Consider the following 10,541-nt stretch of genomic DNA (forward strand, 5'->3'; position numbering starts at 1 on the left):
GTGTGTGTGTGTGAGAGAATAAGATCAAGTACGTGTTAGGGTTCTGTAAGAGCACGGCTGTGTTTCATAAGACAGTGTATTTGCATGTGAATGCCAGCTTAAAAGGTGTGTGTGTGTGTGTGAGAGTGTGTGTGTGTGTCTCTCGCTGGGCGAGGAGAATTCAGCTGAAGAACGTGCACATTTTTCTCCTTCGTCTTCAAGCCCATCCATCAAACCTCCAGTCTGCGTCTCCCTTTCATCAAAGAAGCATGAAAAAAAAACGATTTTTGAAATGGTCAAAAGAGTGATTTTTTAATGCAGATATCTGTTCACAGAGATTATGTTGAAACGAGAAAGGGTCTCCAAAAACAGTTTCTTCCCAGTTTAAACTGACCGTGCGGTGTGTGTGTGTGTGTGTGTGTGTGTGTGTGTGTGTGTGTGATGTTTGAACATTGTCTTTGCAGTCAGTGTGGCTCCAGGTCCTCATGCGTCAGAGGGCCTTTCTCTCTCTGTGGCCCCTAAACAAATATATTAACAACTACCTTATCACTGCTTATTCAGCCATCACACACACACACACACACACACACACACACACACACACACACACACACACACGTCAAATACCTGCCTAAACACACATCACATTCACAAAAAGATAGCGTTAGTTTAGACTCAAAGACACAAAGCTCGCCGGCAGACTAAAACCAAATGTCACCGATCCCTACAGAAGGAAGCAAAAGAAGGAGAGGCGGGGCTAGAATGTCATTGGTTGACGCTGAGCGATCGGTCAGTCGTCCCGGGGCAAACTCTGGTTTATAAAGAGACAAGTTTGGTCCGTGCTTTTGGAAATGGACCACATCTGACAAACTGTTGACAAGCCTTCTTCAAGAGGCGCATCCCTGGAAAAGATACCAATAGACCAACTGTGATAGATGTAAAGAAAGTTATTTTACTGAAAAGTTGTTGCGAAGACTTGGAGTCAATGTAGACGAACACCATCGACTGGTTGAAAGTATCTGAAACAAGCTGATTGATTGGAACTCAACGGACAGACTTTAAATTATCTCGGCGAATGTCTGCGTCTCCGACAGCAACAGGAAACGTTCTGAAACCTCAGAATCCACGGAGCTTCAGAGGACCAGTGACTGTAAGAACCCCGGCGGATTGCTTTGAGATCAACGGACACACTTTTAAATGATCCTGGTGATTGGCTGCGTCGCCGACAGCAACAGGAAGTCGGACGGTTGCAAGGAAAAAGTTGAGCACAAGAAGAAACAGTTTGAGACATCTCTGTTGAAAACCCTGACAGCGTTCACGACCTTCCAAAGGGCATTCCCTCTCCGTGAACATAGATCTTTGTGACATTAAGACGTACTAGGTAACAGTCGCCATGGTGACCCGCGCCGCTCTCATGTCTGGGATGAAGGTATCGGTGATGATGCTGGTTGTTCTCGGGGTGGGAGTGAAGGCTGCGCCCACGGAGAGAGGTAAGCAAGCTTTCCAAGCTGTTAAAGGGGAGGTGTCCTCGGTGCACAGGAGCTCTGGTGTAAAGACAGGTGGACAGAGACGGATGGAAGCAAGAGACCAAAACTTTGAAAAAGGATTAAAGCTCCACGAAACGATTCAAAAGTAGAAAACAAACGTCGACAAAAGCATCCCTAAAAACTTTGGAAAACAAGATGTTTCAAGCTATCATGTTTTCCCAAATGGTGTGCAGAATTTTAGGCATAATCAGTTCTTTTGGATTTGGATTTGGATAGACTGAAGAAACCATATAGACATATATGTACAGTACGTACAGCTATGTGCAGTGTGGTAACATATTGGTAGTACGAATATGACTACAGGTGTAATTGCAGTATGTACATCTGTAAATAAATAAATAGAAGAGTAAATAGAACAGTTTCAACAGTGGTCTACTGTTCTAAGGAAATGACTGAACCAATAGCACAACCATAGCAGTCTCACCATTGTGTTGCACTCACACGCTCAAACGCTCTGTCTTACCAGAACTACATAAACAGCCATGCTATTGCATTTTTTTTCAGATTCAAAATGGCCCTTCACCAGCACTTCTCCCGACACACAACACAAGACCAGTATGCCTCACTAGGTCAGTCTCACTCATTCCTCTTCCCTCATACAAAAACAATTGTGGTCAGAAATCCTTTTTTATACATACATCAACATTTGGAATGACATTCCCCATCACATCAGAACTACCATCCATCCCAAATTTCAAAAAGGCATACAAACTATTCCTTCTCCTCCTTTTAGTAGGTTCATTTGTCACCGGGATGCAGAGTAGGAGTTCAGTAGGGTGACAGCTGCAGCAAAGAAGCTTCCCCTGAACCTGCTGGTATGGGTGGGGCGAGTGAGGGAAGCAGTCTCTGATGATGCTGCACCCCTTATGCAAGCATCACTTGCCCTAGATGGCCTGAGGGGGGGAGTGATGAACCGGTGATGCGTTGAGCAGTTTTCACCACCCTCTCCAGTGTTTTCTAGCATGGGCAGAGCGGTTGCCGTACCAGACTGTGACACAGTTGGTGAGGAGGCTCTCGATGGTACAGCGGTAGAAGTTCACCAGGATCTGAGGAAACAGGTGACCCGCTTGAGTTTCCTCAGAAAGAAAAGACGTTGGTCAGCTTTCTTGAACAGGGTGGAGATGTTAAGGGTCCAGGTCCTCAGAGATGTGGACACCCAGAAACTTGGAGCCGGTGATGCACTCCACCTCAGTCCCGTTGATGAGAATGGGGGTGTTTTTGCTAGCTTCAGACTTCCTGAAGTCCACAATGAACTCTTTGGTCTTCTTGGTGTTGAGAGCCCGGTTTTTGTCAGCACACCACAAGGATGGGTGCTGGACCTCCTCCTTGTAGGCCCTCTCATTGTTGTTACTGATGAGACCAATCTGTAAACTTGACAGTGTTGTAAGAGCCCTGTACAGGTGCGAAGAGGGGGTAAAGAAGAGGGCTCAGCACACATCCCTGCGGTACGCCGGTGTTCAAGATGATGGTTGAGGAGGTGTGATTATCTAACCTAACAGACTGAGGTCTGTTGGTTAGCAAGTCCAGAATCCAGTTACAGAGGGAAGTACTGATGCCCAGTTCACTGAGTTTGGTGACCAGTTTGGAGAGGATGATGGTGTTAATGCTGAACTAAAGTCAGTGAACAACATTCTAAGATAGGTGTTGCTATTGTCAAGGTGGGACAGGGCTGTAGAGATGGCATCCTCTGGGCTCCTGTTCTGACGGTAGGCGAATTAGAAGGGGTCCAGTAAAGATGGAAAGCAGGTCTTGAGATGGGCCAGGACCAGTCTCTCGAAGCACTTCATCATAATGGGGGTGAGTGCAACAGGACAGAAGTTGTTAAGACGTGTTCCAGTGGAGTGTTTTGGCACCTGTATGACGGCGGTGGTTTTAAAACACACTGGGACAGCTGGCTTGGCTAGCGACAGATTAGATATATCCGTCCAAACCTAAGTCAGCTGCCCAACATAGGCTCTAAATCTGCATCCGGGGATACCATCAGGACCAGCAGCCTTGCAAGCATTAATCCTGCTCCGTGCCACGCACACGTTGGTGGGGACTGCTGATCTGCAGTGACCATAGCCTTGATGGCCACCTCTTTGTTGTCCCCTCAAAGCGGCCATGGAAGAGGTTCAGCTCATTGGGCCAGGAGGTGTCCCACCATACCCAGTTATGAACGACACAGATCAGAGATTTGTGTCTGGGTTTCACTTGTTAAATATTTTAAGGATGTGACATTAGAATCACGAGTCTGCACAGGGACTTTATTTTGAAAAGTGACAGGATGCTCTAGCCCTTCTACTTCCTGCATTAAGTCCCCTTTATTTTAACATTTAGGGTGTTCCTTGCCAAACATTACACAAGGCAACTAAAGTGTGTGTGGGTGTGGGTGTGGGGGTGTGTGTGTGTGTGTGTGTGTGTGTGTGTGTGTGGGTGTGGGGGTGTGTGTGCTCTTATGTAACAGCTGAAGGTCTCGTAGCAACGCGTCTAGCAATCAGCAAAGGACAGGAATCCCAAAAGAAATCTGTCTGTGTGGGGTGGGGTGGGGTGGGGGACTATTCAAGGGTCATGTGCAAGGTGGTGGGTTTTGTTTCAACATTGGGGGGACACCCGGGGTCTCCGGGTTGTCCCACAGAAAAAGTTGAGCACTAAACACTTGATTTCAAATGTGTATCAGGATGTTCATCTCAACAAGCTGCCCAACAACAGCTGGGACAACAACCGTAAAAGTCAAACCATTCAGTCCCCATCTTTGTGTTTTCTGTTCCCCAGGCTCTGGGAAACCTGCTCCGAGTCTCACTCGAGCCCCGGCGCTACCGGAGAAGAGACAGCTGAAAGTAGCCGGAGAGGAACTGACAATCACAGAACAAACCCTGAGCAGGACTCTGGCTGCACCCAGGCCAGATAATCAGTTCCAGATGCTGAAGATGATCTCTGCTCTGGAGAATCTGCACAGAACGATGAACAGCACGTTGAGCGCCCGCATCACCATCATGCCCCGAGGTAACCTTTGGATTGTTGCTTTCATAATATTCTATAAAGAAGTGTTATTCATAATAACACTTCTGTTGCTTTTATTATCGCTGGCTTTTCTCGTAACGTTTTTGGACATTCCTCCATTTTCCTCTCCTCTGGCGTCTGTAGGACCTCTGGTTGCTAGGAGACCGTTGCCTCATTATTTACAAGACTGACCAATCAGACAAGACGATTTGTGGCTTTGCCTCCACATTAACCTGTAACTGAGTCTTTCCCTAAAACCTGCTTTTTTTATTTCAGCAAACGGCAGAAATTCAGGAAGAAAAAACAAAGTGGTAAGTTATCTAAATGTAAATATTTGTCGGGTTTTGCAGTTCCTGTGACAAAAACGTTCCCCAAAACATTAATAAAAGTGACAAAAACAGCATTCAAAGACCCAGTTTGGAGTTTGAAACACTTGCTGGATGTTGTTCCTGATTCTGTGTTTCTCTCCGTTGTTTCTTCAAGCTTCCTGCCGCTGGCGGAGCGGTGAAGCCGGCCACGGCGTCGCCGGCGGCTGCCGACGGCGCCGTGTCCAGAGCAAGCGCTGACGTCTTCATCCCGAGTCTGACGGGACGAAACTTCAGGAAGTCCCTCCCCCCGCAGACCAAGAAGACCAACAAGAGAGGTGAAACCTCCCCCACAGTTACAAATTGAAAAGATTTGTGTTCCTACATATTTATCTGCATCTGGGTTGGGTAGATATCCCCAGAAAGCACCAACACGGCGTCTCCATCCGCCCTAAAAACATTCATCACTGGCTCAGAGCCTTTGCTACAGTCCAATCAAATTAAATTCTTCTTCTCCTTTGTCTCCAACAGTGTGTTTCTGGAAGTACTGCTCCCAGAACTGATCGTCTCTCAGCCGGCGTCTTCCCCCAAACTCTCCAACCAACTTTTCTTTGTCCCCATCCATCCATCCATCCATCCATCCATCCATTCATCAGGTATATAAAACATCTAAAATTTCTTTTAAAAAGACGACAAAAAAACTGTGAAAAATTGCAACAGAAACGCCAAAAAAAGCGAAAAAAAATGGCAAAAATATATCTCAGCCCAGCAAGGCTGCATACCAATTTTTGTGTTCATGTAATCAGAAAATTCTACTAATTTCACTCTTTTTCTAGTCAGACTTAAAGGTCCCATGGCATGAAAATTTCCCTTTGGGTTTTTAAACATTAATGTGCATCCCTCCCAGCCTGCCTATGGCCCCCCAATGACTAGAAATGGTGATAGGTGTAAACCGAGCCCCGGGTATCCTGCTCTGGCTTTGAGAAAATGAAAGCTACCCCTTATGAAGTCATAAGGGGCAAGGTTACCTCCCCTTTCTCTGCTTTGCCCGGCCAGAGAATTTGGTCCACCCATGAATTTGAGAAAGAGACATCATGGTTTGCAAACAAGCGAAGCATGCCAGTTGGTCCAGGCCACACCACTAAGGTCTTTATAAAAGAGACTTCAGATCCAGTATTAGGGGACCACTAAGGTCTTTATAAAAGAGACTTCAGATCCAGTATTAGAGGACCACTAAGGTCTTTATAAAGAGACTTCAGATACAGTATTAGGGACCACTAAGGTCTAATAAAGAGACTTCAGATACCGTATTAGGGACACTAAGGTCTATATAAAAGAGACTCACGATACAGTATAGGGGACCCTGTCTATAAAAAAGACTTCAGATACAGTATAGGGGACCACTAAGGTCTATATAAAGAGACTTCAGATACAGTATTAGGGACCACTAAGGTCTATATAAAAGAGACTTCAGATACAGTATTAGGGGACCACTAGGTCTATATAAAGAGACTTCAGATACAGTATTAGGGGACCACTAAGGTCTATATAAAGAGACTCAGATACAGTATCAGGGGACCACTAAGGTCTATATAAAAGAGACTTCAGATACAGTATCAGGGGACCACTAAGGTCTATATAAAGAGACTTCAGATACAGTATTAGGGGACCACTAAGGTCTATATAAAGAGACTTAAGATCCAGTATTAGGGACCACTAAGGTCTATTTAAAAGAGACTTCAAATACAGTGGCAGTAGACTACTAATATATTAAAGGATCCAAAACGCAGCCTGCCATGGGACCTTTAAGGCATGAGGGCCATTTCCTTTCAGGAATCAGGTTTTCATCCTGAGTTGAACCTTTGGGAGGCTCATACTGCTTCATCCCTTCATCCCTCAATCCCCCTCTCCTCTGGCTCTTGTTTTGACCTCTGGTTGCTAGGAGACTGTTGTCATGACAGCAGGAAACCACACGGTGGCACCAACCTTAGACCTTTTCATTGGCTCATCATTAACAAGACTGACCAATCAAAGAAGACGATATGCGTTCATGACCACACGCATGAACAAGCTGTTAACCCTTTTTTTCCTCCTTTCCTTTCCTTTCTTTCCTTTCTTTCCTTCCTTGTGGACAGACACACGTTATGTTTGTGTGCACCAACCTTTAAATAAAGTTTATTTCCAGTATTTTTGTGACAATAAAGATTGATTTTATTTTTATACAATCACACTCTGTTTAGTTGTTCATTAAGAAGACTGGGAGAACGAGAGTCAGGTGACACACATCAGGGACCAATCAGACGCAACAGGAAACAAAGCTACACACAGACAAACTCTCCAAAATAAAACAGGATTTAAAAGGTCAACATTCACATGGATTTATCTAGGGAACGCCCACAGAGGCGAAATAAGAGAAACAAGCAACCAGCCCCCCCAACAAGCATGACAGGTATGACGAGTTTCCCACCAGTTTTTACGGTTTTAGCTGATTTTGATTTTTTTCCCCAACATTTTAGCTTTTTGTGTTGCTTCTTTGTTGTTGTTGCATTTTTTGCACAGTAATCAGAAGCCTGCACTATGAATCCAGATCAACATGGACCTGACTGGATCAGTCAGCTGTCGCCCCCCCCCCTCGATCTTCTATGAACTGTGAGGCCGTTATCAATCGAACATTTCAAACATTAAAACCCTTATGAATTGTAACCATTCCTTAAATAAACATCTTTTCTGCGCTGCTCTGTATTTGCAGTACTACAACACACTTCTTGTGAATTGTTTTTGTCATTTTTTCTGACGTTTGGTTGCTTTTTTATTGCTTTTTTCAACATATTTGTCATATTTTCTGAAGTTTTTGTCACCTTTTCGGATGTTTGTGCTTTTCTTTTAATATTGTAAACAAATAGTTCCTGTTAACCCGGGCTAACCCAGGCTAACCCAGGCTAACCCGGGCTAACCCGGGCTAACCCGGGCTAACCAGTGATAACCCGTCCTCTGGCTGTTTCCACGGTACCTGAGCCGGCTGCTTTCTTGGTTTCTCTCTGTCGCCTTTCACAACTCTTTTTCATGTTGAACACAAGTTTTTCTTGTAAAACATAACCCATTTACAATATATCAGACAACTTTCATATTGTGTTGGGCCACCACCACAAATAAATCCAAATATATGAAACGCTGTGATAGGTGACGGTGTGCCCTACAGATTTTTAATTGAGAGTTATTGTTTTGCTTTGTGGGATTTTGCTGCTCTTTAACAATTTTTAATTTCAATGATAAGTAACTAGACAATGAGTACTGACTAAAGAGGCAGAATTCATATTCACTTCTTAAATCGGTCCGTATAATGCAGTGTGCCAATATTTCTACTGTAATTATTTGATTGGTTTATATTGACAATTATGGATATGCTCACAATCTACTACAGAAACACAAAAACATCAGCAACAACGTTACAGAGATGAATCAGTTTAATAAAGATGAACCCCCAGAGAGGATATAAGGCCAGAAATCATACATCTCTGCCAAAACACTGAACACACACAATATTAATCACATAAAGCTGCATTCAAGGGATCTGGAAAACAATTAACATTTGTATCCTGTCAAGATAGTTTTTCCTGAATTCTGCTTCTGTAATAAAACACCAAATGGCTGAAAATCAAACAAATATTTGGTTATCTCACATTCAAATCATTTTAATTTAAAAAATAGTAAATGATGAATGAGATTCTTGTATGAGAGGCTTTTCTCATGAAGCATTAGTACATTTAGCTTTATATGAAAAGTAAAGCACTGCTTAAGGGTTGGGCTGCTGTTTTAGCCCAAACCGTTATCTTTTTTAACTAGCCATAACTAGTTGTTTTGGTGTCTAAATGTAACTGTTATCACTGCATGACGCTCACTTTTTCTCTGCTAACCTAAATGTAAAGACCAGCCAGCGGTTGCTGTTATTTATTACCATAATATACAAATTCTTGTGCATAAGTTTTTGTATGATATCCTAATGCGGTATGAGAATGTGTTGCATGTATGGAACTGGTTGCACTGTTGATGCTAACATCGGGAGTAAAGTTACTTTACTTTGGATATGAGACAGTGTAATAATGGGGAGTTTGACAGTATTATAACGGGAGTGTCATCACTAGTTGACCCAGCAGACACATGGGAGACAAAAGCAGAAATAATCAGAATATGAGTAAATAGGCTAATGTCATCAGCATACAGACAGATACACATAAAGTACATTTAAATGTTGGAAAATGCAGGACAGTTAGAAACAAGCTGAAGTGTCACCCTACAGGACAGATGTTCATCATCAGGTAGAAACAAGCTGTAATGTTAACCTACAGGACAGATGTTCAGCATCAGGTAGAAAGAAGCTGTAATGTTACCCTACAGGACAGATGTCATCATCAGGGAGAAACAAGCTGTAATGTTACCCTACAGGACAGATGTTCAGAATCAGGGAGAAACAAGCTGTAATGTACCCTACAGGACAGATGGTCACATCAGGTAGAAACAAGTGTAATGTACCCTAAAGGACAATGTTCACATCGGTAGAGAAACAAGCTGTAATGTTACCCTACAGGACAGATGTTCATCATCAGGTAGAAACAAGCTGTAATGTTACCCTACAGGACAGATGTTCTCATCAGGAGAAACAAGCTGTAATGTTACCCTACAGGACAGATGTTCATCATCAGGAGAAACAAGCTGTAATGTTACCCTAAGGACAGATGTTCGCATCAGGTAGAAACAAGCTGTATGTTACCCTACAGGACAGATGTTCAGCATCAGGTAGAAAAACAAGTGTAATGTTACCCTACAGGACAGATGTTCAGCATCAGGTAGAAAAAGCTGTAATGGTACCCTACAGGACAGAGTTCATCATCAGGAGAAACAAGCTGTAATGTACCCTACAGGAAGAATGTTCAACATTCAGGTAGAAACAAGCTGTAATGTTACCCTACAGGACAGATGTTCAGTCATCAGGTAGAAACAAGCTGTAATGCCCTACAGGACAGATGTTCAGCATCAGGTAGAAACAAGCTGTAATGTTACCCTACAGGACAGAAATTCATCATCAGGTAGAAACAAGCTGTAATGTAACCCTACAGGATAATTCCAGTTTATTACACCTTGGGTTGTAAATCTTTGTGGTTTTGACCTTCATTTAATCTTTTTGTACTTCAGTATTGGAAGTAAAAACGGGTGGGAAACTTTACAGGTCCGTCAGCCCCCCGCTGGCTCCCAGAATGCACAGTTCTCAGCTGTTTTCGGCAATAAAATCCAAACATATTACAAACAAATCAAGGCCATGTGCATTCACAAGAAATCAAAATGTCTCGAACTGAAAGAAGACAGAGAGACACATTTTAAGGAACAGTTTGTCATTTTACATGATTCATTCATATTTGCCATCTTACAATTACATTACTTGACATTTATAGTGTAAAGGTTGTGATTCAAATTAAAAGACGAGTTGTTAACTAATCCCTAAAGGGTAGACAACATAATAGTAGCTAAACATGTTTTTAATGCAGTAACACCGAAGAGTTAAGCTCTTTCTTTGTACCATTTATTGAGTCTTGGCCCTGCCATCGTCTAAAAAGTGAGAATAATTACTGGTTTCATTATTTTTAAAATGATAAGCATAAAGTTTCAGTAGATGACAATTGACATGTGCAGCCCAACCTGTGAGAGCACACACACACACACACACACACACACA

The 10,541-nt window shown here is 43.1% G+C and overlaps 1 protein-coding gene across 5 annotated transcripts in view; it reads right to left on the reverse strand.

Annotated features, from left to right (window-relative positions):
- Positions 1–9,709: 9,709 nt before the first annotated feature.
- The window catches only part of LOC116674011 (chloride intracellular channel protein 4), a 25,214-nt gene continuing 24,382 nt past the window's right edge, over positions 9,710–10,541 (reverse strand). For 2 of the 5 annotated variants that reach the window (XM_032506484.1, XM_032506486.1), the window contains exon 7: positions 9,714–10,541. This exon is cut by the window's right edge and continues 795 nt beyond it. The gene's annotated coding sequence lies outside the window, so the exon portion shown is untranslated. The other 3 variants (XM_032506485.1, XM_032506483.1, XM_032506488.1) reach the window with 2 other exon arrangements.

The sequence above is a fragment of the Etheostoma spectabile genome, chromosome 24 (assembly GCF_008692095.1).
Source record: "Etheostoma spectabile isolate EspeVRDwgs_2016 chromosome 24, UIUC_Espe_1.0, whole genome shotgun sequence".
Taxonomy (NCBI): domain Eukaryota; kingdom Metazoa; phylum Chordata; class Actinopteri; order Perciformes; family Percidae; genus Etheostoma; species Etheostoma spectabile.